This window comes from Xylocopa sonorina, unplaced genomic scaffold, assembly GCF_050948175.1.
Source record: "Xylocopa sonorina isolate GNS202 unplaced genomic scaffold, iyXylSono1_principal scaffold0050, whole genome shotgun sequence".
Lineage (NCBI taxonomy): Eukaryota > Metazoa > Arthropoda > Insecta > Hymenoptera > Apidae > Xylocopa > Xylocopa sonorina.
In genome coordinates, this window is record NW_027490121.1 from 933101 (window position 1) to 948150 (window position 15050).

Genomic DNA, 15050 nt, shown 5'->3' on the forward strand with positions numbered 1-15050 from the left:
TTGCGAAGTGTTATGTATTCCTCGTCTATACTTCAAATGAATGTGAATGCGAAACTTCCTCGCTAGGAAATAGCGTTTGCAGATGTCTACGTATCGTAGCAATAGCTTTCTAATGCTTTTTAAAACGCGATATCGCGTCTCATTTCTATGTTTCATGGTAAGATATAATATGATTTGCGAAGTGTCATGTATTCCTCGTCTACACTTCAAATGAATGTGAATGCGATACTTCCTCGCTAGGAAATAGCGTTTGCAGATGTCTACGTATCGTAGCAATAGCTTTCTAATGCTTCCTAAAACGCGATGTCGAATCTCATTTCTATGTTTCATGGTAAGATGTAATATTCATTTCGAAGTGTTATGCATTCCTCGTCTACGATTCAAATGAAAGTAAATGCGACACTTCCTTGCAAGGTAATAGCGATTGCAGCTATCTACGTATCGTAGCAATGGAGTTCATATGATTCATAAAACGCGATATCGCATCTTATTTCTATGTTTCATGGTAAGTTATAACATGATTTGCGAAGTGTTATGTATTCCTCGTCTACACTTCAAATGAATGTGAATGCGATACTTCCTCGCTAGGAAATAGCGTTTGCAGATATCTACGTATCGTAGCAACAGATTTCTAATGCTTCTTAATACGCGATATCGCATCTCATTTCTATGTTTCATGGTAAGATATAATATGAATTGCGAAGTGTCATGTATTCCTCGTCTACACTTCAAATGAATGTGAATGCGATACTTCCTCACTAGGAAATAGCGTTTGCAGATGTCTACGTATCGTAGCAATAGCTTTCTAATGCTCCTTAAAACGCGATATCGCATCTCATTTCTATGTTTCATAGTAAGATGTAATATTCATTTCGAAGTGTTATGCATTCCTCGTCTACGATTCAAATGAAAGTAAATGCAACACTTCCATGCAAGGTAATAGCGATTGCAGATGTCTACGTATCGTAGCAATAGAGTTCATATGATTCATAAAACGCGATATCGCATCTCATTTCTGTGTTTCATGGTAAGATATAACATGATTTGCGAAGTGTTGTGTATTCCTCGTCTACACTTCAAATGAATGTGAATGCGATACTTCCTCGCTAGGAAATAGCATTTGCAGATGTCTACGTATCGTAGCAATGGATTTCTAATGCTTCTTAAAACGCGTTATCGCATCTCATTTCTATGTTTCATGGTAAGATATAATATGATTTGCGAAGTGTCATGTATTCCTCGTATCCACTTCAAATGAATGTAAATGCGGCACTTCCTTGCTGAGAAATAGCGTCTGCAGATGTCTAGGTATCGTAGCGATAGAGTTCTAATGCTTCTTAAAACGCGATATCGCATCTCATTTCTATGTTGCATGGTAAGATGTAATATTCATTGCGAAGTGTCATGTATTCCTCGTCTACACTTCAATTGAATGTACATGCGACACTTCCTTGCTAGGAAATAGCGTCTGCAGATGTCTAGGTATCGTAGCAATAGAGTTCTAATGCTTCTTAAAACGCGATATCGCATCTCATTTCTATGTTTCATGGTAAGATGTAATATGATTTGCGAAGTGTTATGTATTCCTCGTCTACACTTCAAATGAATGTGAATGCGATACTTCCTCGCTAGGAAATAGCGTTTGCAGATGTCTACGTATCGTAGCAATAGCTTTCTAATGCTTCTTAAAACGCGATATCGCATGTCATTTCTATGTTTCATGGTAAGATGTAATATTCGTTTCGAAGTGTTATGCATTCCTCGTCTACGATTCAAATGAAAGTAAATGCGATACTTCGTTGCAAGGTAATAGCGATTGCAGATGTCTACGTATCGTAGCAATAGAGTTCATATGATTCATAAAACGCGATATCGCATCTCATTTCTATGTTTCATGGTAAGATATAACATGATTTGCGAAGTGTTATGTATTCCTCGTCTACACTTCAAATGAATGTGAATGCGATACTTCCTCGCTAGGAAATAGCGTTTGCAGATATCTACGTATCGTAGCAATAGCCTTCTAATGCTTCTTAAAACGCGATGTCGCATCTCATTTCTATGTTTCATGGTAAGACATAATATGATTTGCGAAGTGTCATGTATTCCTCGTATCCACTTCAAATGAATGTAAATGCGACACTTCCTTATTAGGAAATAGCGTCTGCAGATGTCTAGGTATCGTAGCGATAGAGTTCTAATGCTTCTTAAAACGCGATATCGCATCTCATTTCTATGTTTCATGGTAAGATGTAATATGATTTGCGAAGTGTCATGTATTCCTCGTCTACACTTCAAATGAATGTGAATGCGATACTTCCTCGCTAGGAAATAGCGTTTGCAGATGTCTAGGTATCGTAGCAATAGAGTTCTAATGCTTCTTAAAACGCGATATCGCATCTCATTTCTTTGTTTCATGGTAAGATGTAATATGATTTGAGAAGTGTTATGTACTCCTCCTCTACACTTCAAATGAATGTAAATGCGACACCTCCTTGCCAGGAAATAGCGTTTGCAAATGTCTACCTATCATAGCAATAGTGTTCTAATGCTTCTTAAAACGCGATATCGCATCTCATTTCTATGTTTCATGGTAAGATATAACATGATTTGCGAAGTGTTATGTATTCCTCGTCTATACTTCAAATGAATGTGAATGCGAAACTTCCTCGCTAGGAAATAGCGTTTGCAGATGTCTACGTATCGTAGCAATAGCTTTCTAATGCTTTTTAAAACGCGATATCGCATCTCATTTCTATGTTTCATGGTAAGATATAATATGATTTGCGAAGTGCCATGTATTCCTCGTCTACACTTCAAATGAATGTGAATGCGATACTTCCTCGCTAGGAAATAGCGTTTGCAGATGTCTACGTATCGTAGCAATAGCTTTCTAATGCTTCCTAAAACGCGATGTCGAATCTCATTTCTATGTTTCATGGTTAGATGTAATATTCATTTCGAAGTGTTATGCATTCCTCGTCTACGATTCAAATGAAAGTAAATGCGACGCTTCCTTGCAAGGTAATAGCGATTGCAGCTATCTACGTATCGTAGCAATGGAGTTCATATGATTCATAAAACGCGATATCGCATCTCATTTCTATGTTTCATGGTAAGTTATAACATGATTTGCGAAGTGTTATGTATTCCTCGTCTACACTTCAAATGAATGTGAATGCGATACTTCCTCGCTAGGAAATAGCGTTTGCAGATGTCTACGTATCGTAGCAACAGATTTCTAATGCTTCTTAATACGCGATATCGCATCTCATTTCTATGTTTCATGGTAAGATATAATATGAATTGCGAAGTGTCATGTATTCCTCGTCTACACTTCAAATGAATGTGAATGCGATACTTCCTCACTAGGAAATAGCGTTTGCAGATGTCTACGTATCGTAGCAATAGCTTTCTAATGCTCCTTAAAACGCGATATCGCATCTCATTTCTATGTTTCATAGTAAGATGTAATATTCATTTCGAAGTGTTATGCATTCCTCGTCTACGATTCAAATGAAAGTAAATGCAACACTTCCATGCAAGGTAATAGCGATTGCAGATGTCTACGTATCGTAGCAATAGAGTTCATATGATTCATAAAACGCGATATCGCATCTCATTTCTGTGTTTCATGGTAAGATATAACATGATTTGCGAAGTGTTGTGTATTCCTCGTCTACACTTCAAATGAATGTGAATGCGATACTTCCTCGCTAGGAAATAGCATTTGCAGATGTCTACGTATCGTAGCAATGGATTTCTAATGCTTCTTAAAACGCGTTATCGCATCTCATTTCTATGTTTCATGGTAAGATATAATATGATTTGCGAAGTGTCATGTATTCCTCGTATCCACTTCAAATGAATGTAAATGCGGCACTTCCTTGCTGAGAAATAGCGTCTGCAGATGTCTAGGTATCGTAGCGATAGAGTTCTAATGCTTCTTAAAACGCGATATCGCATCTCATTTCTATGTTGCATGGTAAGATGTAATATTCATTGCGAAGTGTCATGTATTCCTCGTCTACACTTCAATTGAATGTACATGCGACACTTCCTTGCTAGGAAATAGCGTCTGCAGATGTCTAGGTATCGTAGCAATAGAGTTCTAATGCTTCTTAAAACGCGATATCGCATCTCATTTCTATGTTTCATGGTAAGATGTAATATGATTTGCGAAGTGTTATGTATTCCTCGTCTACACTTCAAATGAATGTGAATGCGATACTTCCTCGCTAGGAAATAGCGTTTGCAGATGTCTACGTATCGTAGCAATAGCTTTCTAATGCTTCTTAAAACGCGATATCGCATGTCATTTCTATGTTTCATGGTAAGATGTAATATTCGTTTCGAAGTGTTATGCATTCCTCGTCTACGATTCAAATGAAAGTAAATGCGATACTTCGTTGCAAGGTAATAGCGATTGCAGATGTCTACGTATCGTAGCAATAGAGTTCATATGATTCATAAAACGCGATATCGCATCTCATTTCTATGTTTCATGGTAAGATATAACATGATTTGCGAAGTGTTATGTATTCCTCGTCTACACTTCAAATGAATGTGAATGCGATACTTCCTCGCTAGGAAATAGCGTTTGCAGACATCTACGTATCGTAGCAATAGCCTTCTAATGCTTCTTAAAACGCGATGTCGCATCTCATTTCTATGTTTCATGGTAAGACATAATATGATTTGCGAAGTGTCATGTATTCCTCGTATCCACTTCAAATGAATGTAAATGCGACACTTCCTTATTAGGAAATAGCGTCTGCAGATGTCTAGGTATCGTAGCGATAGAGTTCTAATGCTTCTTAAAACGCGATATCGCATCTCATTTCTATGTTTCATGGTAAGATGTAATATGATTTGCGAAGTGTCATGTATTCCTCGTCTACACTTCAAATGAATGTGAATGCGATACTTCCTCGCTAGGAAATAGCGTTTGCAGATGTCTAGGTATCGTAGCAATAGAGTTCTAATGCTTCTTAAAACGCGATATCGCATCTCATTTCTATGTTTCATGGTAAGATGTAATATGATTTGAGAAGTGTTATGTACTCCTCCTCTACACTTCAAATGAATGTAAATGCGACACCTCCTTGCCAGGAAATAGCGTTTGCAAATGTCTACCTATCATAGCAATAGTGTTCTAATGCTTCTTAAAACGCGATATCGCATCTCATTTCTATGTTTCATGGTAAGATATAACATGATTTGCGAAGTGTTATGTATTCCTCGTCTATACTTCAAATGAATGTGAATGCGAAACTTCCTCGCTAGGAAATAGCGTTTGCAGATGTCTACGTATCGTAGCAATAGCTTTCTAATGCTTTTTAAAACGCGATATCGCATCTCATTTCTATGTTTCATGGTAAGATATAATATGATTTGCGAAGTGCCATGTATTCCTCGTCTACACTTCAAATGAATGTGAATGCGATACTTCCTCGCTAGGAAATAGCGTTTGCAGATGTCTACGTATCGTAGCAATAGCTTTCTAATGCTTCCTAAAACGCGATGTCGAATCTCATTTCTATGTTTCATGGTTAGATGTAATATTCATTTCGAAGTGTTATGCATTCCTCGTCTACGATTCAAATGAAAGTAAATGCGACGCTTCCTTGCAAGGTAATAGCGATTGCAGCTATCTACGTATCGTAGCAATGGAGTTCATATGATTCATAAAACGCGATATCGCATCTCATTTCTATGTTTCATGGTAAGTTATAACATGATTTGCGAAGTGTTATGTATTCCTCGTCTACACTTCAAATGAATGTGAATGCGATACTTCCTCGCTAGGAAATAGCGTTTGCAGATGTCTACGTATCGTAGCAACAGATTTCTAATGCTTCTTAATACGCGATATCGCATCTCATTTCTATGTTTCATGGTAAGATATAATATGAATTGCGAAGTGTCATGTATTCCTCGTCTACACTTCAAATGAATGTGAATGCGATACTTCCTCACTAGGAAATAGCGTTTGCAGATGTCTACGTATCGTAGCAATAGCTTTCTAATGCTCCTTAAAACGCGATATCGCATCTCATTTCTATGTTTCATGGTAAGATGTAATATTCATTTCGAAGTGTTATGCATTCCTCGTCTACGATTCAAATGAAAGTAAATGCGACACTTCCATGCAAGGTAATAGCGATTGCAGATGTCTACGTATCGTAGCAATAGAGTTCTTATGATTCATGAAACGCGATATCGCATCTCATTTCTGTGTTTCATGGTAAGATATAACATGATTTGCGAAGTGTTGTGTATTCCTCGTCTACACTTCAAATGAATGTGAATGCGATACTTCCTCGCTAGGAAATAGCATTTGCAGATGTCTACGTATCGTAGCAATAGATTTCTAATGCTTCTTAAAACGCGATATCGCATGTCATTTCTATGTTTCATGATAAGATATAGTATTCATTGCGAAGTGTTATGCATTCCTCGTATACGATTCAAATGAATGTAAATGCTACACTTCCTTGCAAGGAGATAGCGTTTGCATAAGTCTACGTATCGTAGCAATAGAGTTCTTCTGATTCTTAAAACGCGATATCGCATCTTATTTTTATGTTTCATGGTAAGATATAATATGATTTGCGAAGTGTCATGTATTCCTCGTCTGCACTTCAAATGAATGTGAATGCGATGCTTCCTCGCTAGGAAAAAGCGTTTGCAGATGTCTACGTATCGTAGCAATAGCTTTCTAATGCTTCTTAAAACGCGATATCGCATGTCATTTCTATGTTTCATGGTAAGATGTAATATTCGTTTCGAAGTGTCATGTATTCCTCGTCTACACTTCAATTGAATGTACATGCGACACTTCCTTGCTAGGAAATAGCGTCTGCAGATGTCTAGGTATCGTAGCAATAGAGTTCTAATGCTTCTTAAAACGCGATATCGCATCTCATTTCTATGTTTCATGGTAAGATATAACATGATTTGCGAAGTGTTATGTACTCTTCGTCTACACTTCAAATGAATGTGAATGCGATGCTTCCTCGCTAGGAAATAGCGTTTGCAGATGTCTACGTATCGTAGCAATAGCTTTCTAATGCTTCTTAAAACGAGATATCGCATCTCATTTCTATGTTTCATGGTAAGATATAATATGGTTTGCGAAGTGTCACGTGTTCCTTGTCTACACTTCAAATGAATGTAAATGCGACACTTCCTTATTAGGAAATAGCGTCTGCAGATGTCTAGGTATCGTAGCAATAGAGTTCTAATGCTTCTTAAAACGCGATATCGCATCTCATTTCTATGTTTCATGGTAAGATGTAATATGATTTGCGAAGTGTCATGTATTCCTCGTCTACACTTCAAATGAATGTGAATGCGATACTTCCTCGCTAGGAAATAGCGTTTGCAGATGTCTAGGTATCGTAGCAATAGAGTTCTAATGCTTCTTAAAACGCGATATCGCATCTCATTTCTATGTTTCATGGTAAGATGTAATATGATTTGAGAAGTGTTATGTACTCCTCCTCTACACTTCAAATGAATGTAAATGCGACACCTCCTTGCCAGGAAATAGCGTTTGCAAATGTCTACCTATCATAGCAATAGTGTTCTAATGCTTCTTAAAACGCGATATCGCATCTCATTTCTATGTTTCATGGTAAGATATAACATGATTTGCGAAGTGTTATGTATTCCTCGTCTATACTTCAAATGAATGTGAATGCGAAACTTCCTCGCTAGGAAATAGCGTTTGCAGATGTCTACGTATCGTAGCAATAGCTTTCTAATGCTTTTTAAAACGCGATATCGCATCTCATTTCTATGTTTCATGGTAAGATATAACATGATTTGCGAAGTGTTATGTACTCTTCGTCTACACTTCAAATGAATGTGAATGCGATGCTTCCTCGCTAGGAAATAGCGTTTGCAGATGTCTACGTATCGTAGCAATAGCTTTCTAATGCTTCTTAAAACGAGATATCGCATCTCATTTCTATGTTTCATGGTAAGATATAATATGGTTTGCGAAGTGTCACGTGTTCCTTGTCTACACTTCAAATGAATGTAAATGCGACACTTCCTTATTAGGAAATAGCGTCTGCAGATGTCTAGGTATCGTAGCAATAGAGTTCTAATGCTTCTTAAAACGCGATATCGCATCTCATTTCTATGTTTCATGGTAAGATGTAATATGATTTGCGAAGTGTCATGTATTCCTCGTCTACACTTCAAATGAATGTGAATGCGATACTTCCTCGCTAGGAAATAGCGTTTGCAGATGTCTAGGTATCGTAGCAATAGAGTTCTAATGCTTCTTAAAACGCGATATCGCATCTCATTTCTATGTTTCATGGTAAGATGTAATATGATTTGAGAAGTGTTATGTACTCCTCCTCTACACTTCAAATGAATGTAAATGCGACACCTCCTTGCCAGGAAATAGCGTTTGCAAATGTCTACCTATCATAGCAATAGTGTTCTAATGCTTCTTAAAACGCGATATCGCATCTCATTTCTATGTTTCATGGTAAGATATAACATGATTTGCGAAGTGTTATGTATTCCTCGTCTATACTTCAAATGAATGTGAATGCGAAACTTCCTCGCTAGGAAATAGCGTTTGCAGATGTCTACGTATCGTAGCAATAGCTTTCTAATGCTTTTTAAAACGCGATATCGCATCTCATTTCTATGTTTCATGGTAAGATATAATATGATTTGCGAAGTGTCATGAATTCCTCGTCTACACTTCAAATGAATGTGAATGCGATACTTCCTCGCTAGGAAATAGCGTTTGCAGATGTCTACGTATCGTAGCAATAGATTTCTAATGCTTCTTAAAACGCGATATCGCATGTCATTTCTATGTTTCATGATAAGATATAGTATTCATTGCGAAGTGTTATGCATTCCTCGTATACGATTCAAATGAATGTAAATGCTACACTTCCTTGCAAGGAGATAGCGTTTGCATAAGTCTACGTATCGTAGCAATAGAGTTCTTCTGATTCTTAAAACGCGATATCGCATCTTATTTTTATGTTTCATGGTAAGATATAATATGATTTGCGAAGTGTCATGTATTCCTCGTCTGCACTTCAAATGAATGTGAATGCGATGCTTCCTCGCTAGGAAAAAGCGTTTGCAGATGTCTACGTATCGTAGCAATAGCTTTCTAATGCTTCTTAAAACGCGATATCGCATGTCATTTCTATGTTTCATGGTAAGATGTAATATTCGTTTCGAAGTGTCATGTATTCCTCGTCTACACTTCAATTGAATGTACATGCGACACTTCCTTGCTAGGAAATAGCGTCTGCAGATGTCTAGGTATCGTAGCAATAGAGTTCTACTGCTTCTTAAAACGCGATATCGCATCTCATTTCTATGTTTCATGGTAAGATATAATATGATTTGCGAAGTGTCATGTATTCCTCGTCTCCACTTCAAATGAATGTAAATGCGACACTTCCTTGCTAGGAAAGAGCGTCTGCAGATGTCTATGTATCGTAGCAATAGAGTTGTAATGCTTCTTAAAACGCGATATCGCATCTCATTTCTATGTTTCATGGTAAGATATAACATGATTTGCGAAGTGTTATGTACTCTTCGTCTACACTTCAAATGAATGTGAATGCGATGCTTCCTCGCTAGGAAATAGCGTTTGCAGATGTCTACGTATCGTAGCAATAGCTTTCTAATGCTTCTTAAAACGAGATATCGCATCTCATTTCTATGTTTCATGGTAAGATATAATATGGTTTGCGAAGTGTCACGTGTTCCTTGTCTACACTTCAAATGAATGTAAATGCGACACTTCCTTATTAGGAAATAGCGTCTGCAGATGTCTAGGTATCGTAGCAATAGAGTTCTAATGCTTCTTAAAACGCGATATCGCATCTCATTTCTATGTTTCATGGTAAGATGTAATATGATTTGCGAAGTGTCATGTATTCCTCGTCTACACTTCAAATGAATGTGAATGCGATACTTCCTCGCTAGGAAATAGCGTTTGCAGATGTCTAGGTATCGTAGCAATAGAGTTCTAATGCTTCTTAAAACGCGATATCGCATCTCATTTCTATGTTTCATGGTAAGATGTAATATGATTTGAGAAGTGTTATGTACTCCTCCTCTACACTTCAAATGAATGTAAATGCGACACCTCCTTGCCAGGAAATAGCGTTTGCAAATGTCTACCTATCATAGCAATAGTGTTCTAATGCTTCTTAAAACGCGATATCGCATCTCATTTCTATGTTTCATGGTAAGATATAACATGATTTGCGAAGTGTTATGTATTCCTCGTCTATACTTCAAATGAATGTGAATGCGAAACTTCCTCGCTAGGAAATAGCGTTTGCAGATGTCTACGTATCGTAGCAATAGCTTTCTAATGCTTTTTAAAACGCGATATCGCATCTCATTTCTATGTTTCATGGTAAGATATAATATGATTTGCGAAGTGTCATGAATTCCTCGTCTACACTTCAAATGAATGTGAATGCGATACTTCCTCGCTAGGAAATAGCGTTTGCAGATGTCTACGTATCGTAGCAATAGCTTTCTAATGCTTCCTAAAACGCGATGTCGAATCTCATTTCTATGTTTCATGGTAAGATGTAATATTCATTTCGAAGTGTTATGCATTCCTCGTCTACGATTCAAATGAAAGTAAATGCGACACTTCCTTGCAAGGTAATAGCGATTGCAGCTATCTACGTATCGTAGCAATGGAGTTCATATGATTCATAAAACGCGATATCGCATCTCATTTCTATGTTTCATGGTAAGTTATAACATGATTTGCGAAGTGTTATGTATTCCTCGTCTACACTTCAAATGAATGTGAATGCGATACTTCCTCGCTAGGAAATAGCGTTTGCAGATGTCTACGTATCGTAGCAACAGATTTCTAATGCTTCTTAATACGCGATATCGCATCTCATTTCTATGTTTCATGGTAAGATATAATATGGATTGCGAAGTGTCATGTATTCCTCGTCTACACTTCAAATGAATGTGAATGCGATACTTCCTCACTAGGAAATAGCGTTTGCAGATGTCTACGTATCGTAGCAATAGCTTTCTAATGCTCCTTAAAACGCGATATCGCATCTCATTTCTATGTTTCATGGTAAGATGTAATATTCATTTCGAAGTGTTATGCATTCCTCGTCTACGATTCAAATGAAAGTAAATGCGACACTTCCATGCAAGGTAATAGCGATTGCAGATGTCTACGTATCGTAGCAATAGAGTTCATATGATTCATAAAACGCGATATCGCATCTCATTTCTGTGTTTCATTGTAAGATATAACATGATTTGCGAAGTGTTGTGTATTCCTCGTCTACACTTCAAATGAATGTGAATGCGATACTTCCTCGCTAGGAAATAGCATTTGCAGATGTCTACGTATCGTAGCAATAGATTTCTAATGCTTCTTAAAACGCGATATCGCATGTCATTTCTATGTTTCATGATAAGATATAGTATTCATTGCGAAGTGTTATGCATTCCTCGTATACGATCCAAATGAATGTAAATGCTACACTTCCTTGCAAGGAGATAGCGTTTGCATAAGTCTACGTATCGTAGCAATAGAGTTCTTCTGATTCTTAAAACGCGATATCGCATCTTATTTTTATGTTTCATGGTAAGATATAATATGATTTGCGAAGTGTCATGTATTCCTCGTCTACACTTCAAATGAATGTAAATGCGACACTTCCTCGCTAGGAAATAGCGATTGCAGATGTCTACGTATCGTAGCAATAGAGTTCATATGATACTTAAAACGCGATATCGCATCTCATTTCTATGTTTCATGGTTAGATATAACATGATTTGCCAAGTGTTATGTATTCCTCGTCTACACTTCAAATGAATGTAAATGCGACACTTCCTTGCTAGGAAATAGCGTCTGCAGATGTCTAGGTATCGTAGCGATAGAGTTCTAATGCTTCTTAAAACTCGATATCGCATCTCATTCCTATGTTTCATGGTAAGATATAATATGATTTGCGAAGTGTTATGTATTCCTCGTCTACACTTCAAATGAATGTAAATGCGGCACTTCCTTGCAAAGAAATAGCGTTTGCAGATGTCTACGTATCGTAGCAGTAGATTTCTAAAGCTTCTTAAAACGCGATATCGCATCTCATTTCTATGTTTCATGGTAAGATGTAATATGACTTGCGATGTGTTATGTATTCCTCCTCTACACTTCAAATTAATTTAAATGGACACTTCCTTGCAAGGAAATAGCGTTTGCAAATGTCTACCTATCGTAGCAATAGTGTTCTAATGCTTCTTAAAACGCGATATCGCATCTCATTTCTATGTTTCATGGTAAGGTATAATATGATTTGCGAAGTGTTATGTATTCCTCGTCTACACTTCAAATGAATGTAAATGCGACACTTCCTTGCAAGGAAACAGCGATTGCAGATGTTTACGTATCGTTGCAATAGAGTTCTTATGATTCTTAAAACGCGATATCGCATCTCATTTCTATGTTTCATGGTAAGATATAATATGATTTGCGAAGTGTCACGTATTCCTCGTCTACACTTCAAATGAATGTAAATGCGACACTTCCTTGTTAGGCTATAGCGTCTGCAGATGTCCAGGTATCGTAGCAATAGAGTTCTAATGCTTCTTAAAACGCGATATCGCATCTCATTTCTATGTTTCATGGTAAGATGTAATATGATTTGAGAAGTGTTATGTACTCTTCCACTACACTTCAAATGAATGTAAATGCGACACTTCCTTGCCCGGAAATAGCATTTGCAAATGTCTACCTATCGTAGCAATAGTGTTCTAATGCTCCTTAAAACGCGATATCGCATCTCATTTCTATGTTTCATGGTAAGATATAACATGATTTGCGAAGTGTTATGTATTCCTCGTCTACACTTCAAATGAATGTGAATGCGATACTTCTTTGCTAGGAAATAGCGTCTGCAGATGTCTAGGTATCGTAGCAATAGAGTTCAAATGCTTCTTAAAACGAGATATTGCATCTCATATCTATGTTTCATGATAAGATATAATATTCATTGCGAAGTGTTATGCATTCCTCGTATACGATTCAAATGAATGTAAATACGACACTACCTTGCAAGGAAATAGCGTTTGCATATGTCTACGTATCGTAGCAATAGAGTTCTTCTGATTCTTAAAACGCGATATCGCATCTCATATCTATGTTTCATGGTTAGATATAACATGATTTGCGAAGTGTTATGTATTCCTCGTCTACACTTCAAATGAATGTAAATGCGACACTTCCTTGCTAGGAAATAGCGTCTGCAGATGTCTAGGTATCGTAGCAGTAGAGTTCATATGATACTTAAAACGCGATATAGCACCTCATTTCTATGTTTCATGGTAAGATATAACATGATTTGCGAAGTGTTATGTATTCCTCGTCTACACATCAAATGAATGTAAATGCGACACTTGCTTGCAAGGAAATAGCGTTTGCAGATGTCTACGTATCGTAGCAATAGATTTCTAATGCTTCTTAAAACGCGATATCGCATCTCATTTCTATGTTTCATGGTAAGATATAATATGATTTGCGAAGTGTTATGTATTCCACGTCTACACTTCAAATGAATGTGAATGCGATACTTCCTCGCTAGGAAATAGCGTTTGCAGATGTCTACGTATCGTAGTAATAGCTTCCTAATGCTTCTTAAAACGCGATATCGCATCTCATTTCTATCTTTCATGGTAAGATATAATATGATTTGCGGAGTGTTATGTGTTCCCCGTCTACACTTCAAATGAATGTAAATGCGACACTTCCTTGCAAGGAAATAGCGTTTGCAGATGTCTACGTATCGAAGCAATAGAGTTCAAATGCTTCTTAAAACGAGATATTGCATCTCATATCTATGTTTCATGATAAGATATAATATTCATTGCGAAGTGTTATGCATTCCTCGTCTACGATTCAAATGAATGTAAATGCGACACTTCCTTGCAAGGAAATAGCGTTTGCAGATGTCTACGTATCGTAGCAATAGATTTCTAATGCTTCTTAAAACGCGATATCGCATCTCATTTCTATGTTTCATGGTAAGATATAATATGATTTGCGAAGTGTCATGTATTCCTCGTCTCCACTTCAAATGAATGTAAATGCGACACTTCCTTGCTAGGAAATAGCGTCTGCAGATGTCTAGGTATCGTAGCGATAGAGTTCCAATGCTTCTTAAAACGCGATATCGCATCTCATTCCTATGTTTCATGGTAAGATATAATATGATTTGCGAAGTGTTATGTATTCCTCGTCTACACTTCAAATGAATGTAAATGCGGCACTTCCGTGCAAAGAAATAGCGTTTGCAGATGTCTACGTATCGTAGCAATAGATTTCTAATACTTCTTAAAACGCGATATCGCACCTCATTTTATGTTTCATGGTAAGATATAATATGATTTGCGAAGTGTCATGTATTCCTCGTCTACACTTCAAATGAGTGTGAATGCGACACTTCCTCGCTAGGAAATAGCGTTTGCAGATGTCTACGTATCGTACCAATAGAGTTCATATGATTCTTAAAACGCGATATCGCATCTCATTTCTATGTTTCATGGTAAGATATAATATGATTTGCGAAGTGTTATGTATTCCTCGTCTACACTTCAAATGAATGTAAATGCGGCACTTCCTTGCAAAGAAATAGCGTTTGCAGATGTCTACGTATCGTAGCAATAGATTTCTAATACTTCTTAAAACGCGATATCGCACCTCATTTCTATGTTTCATGCTAAGATATAATATGATTTGCGAAGTGTCATGTATTCCTCGTCTACACTTCAAATGAATGTAAATGCGGCACTTCCGTGCAAAGAAATAGCGTTTGCAGATGTCTACGTATCGTAGCAATAGATTTCTAATACTTCTTAAAACGCGATATCGCATCTCATTTCTATGTTTCATGGTCAGATATAACATGATTTGCGAAGTGTTATGTATTCCTCGTCTACACTTCAAATGAATGTAAATGCGACACTTCCTTGCTAGGAAATAGCGTCTGCAGATGTCT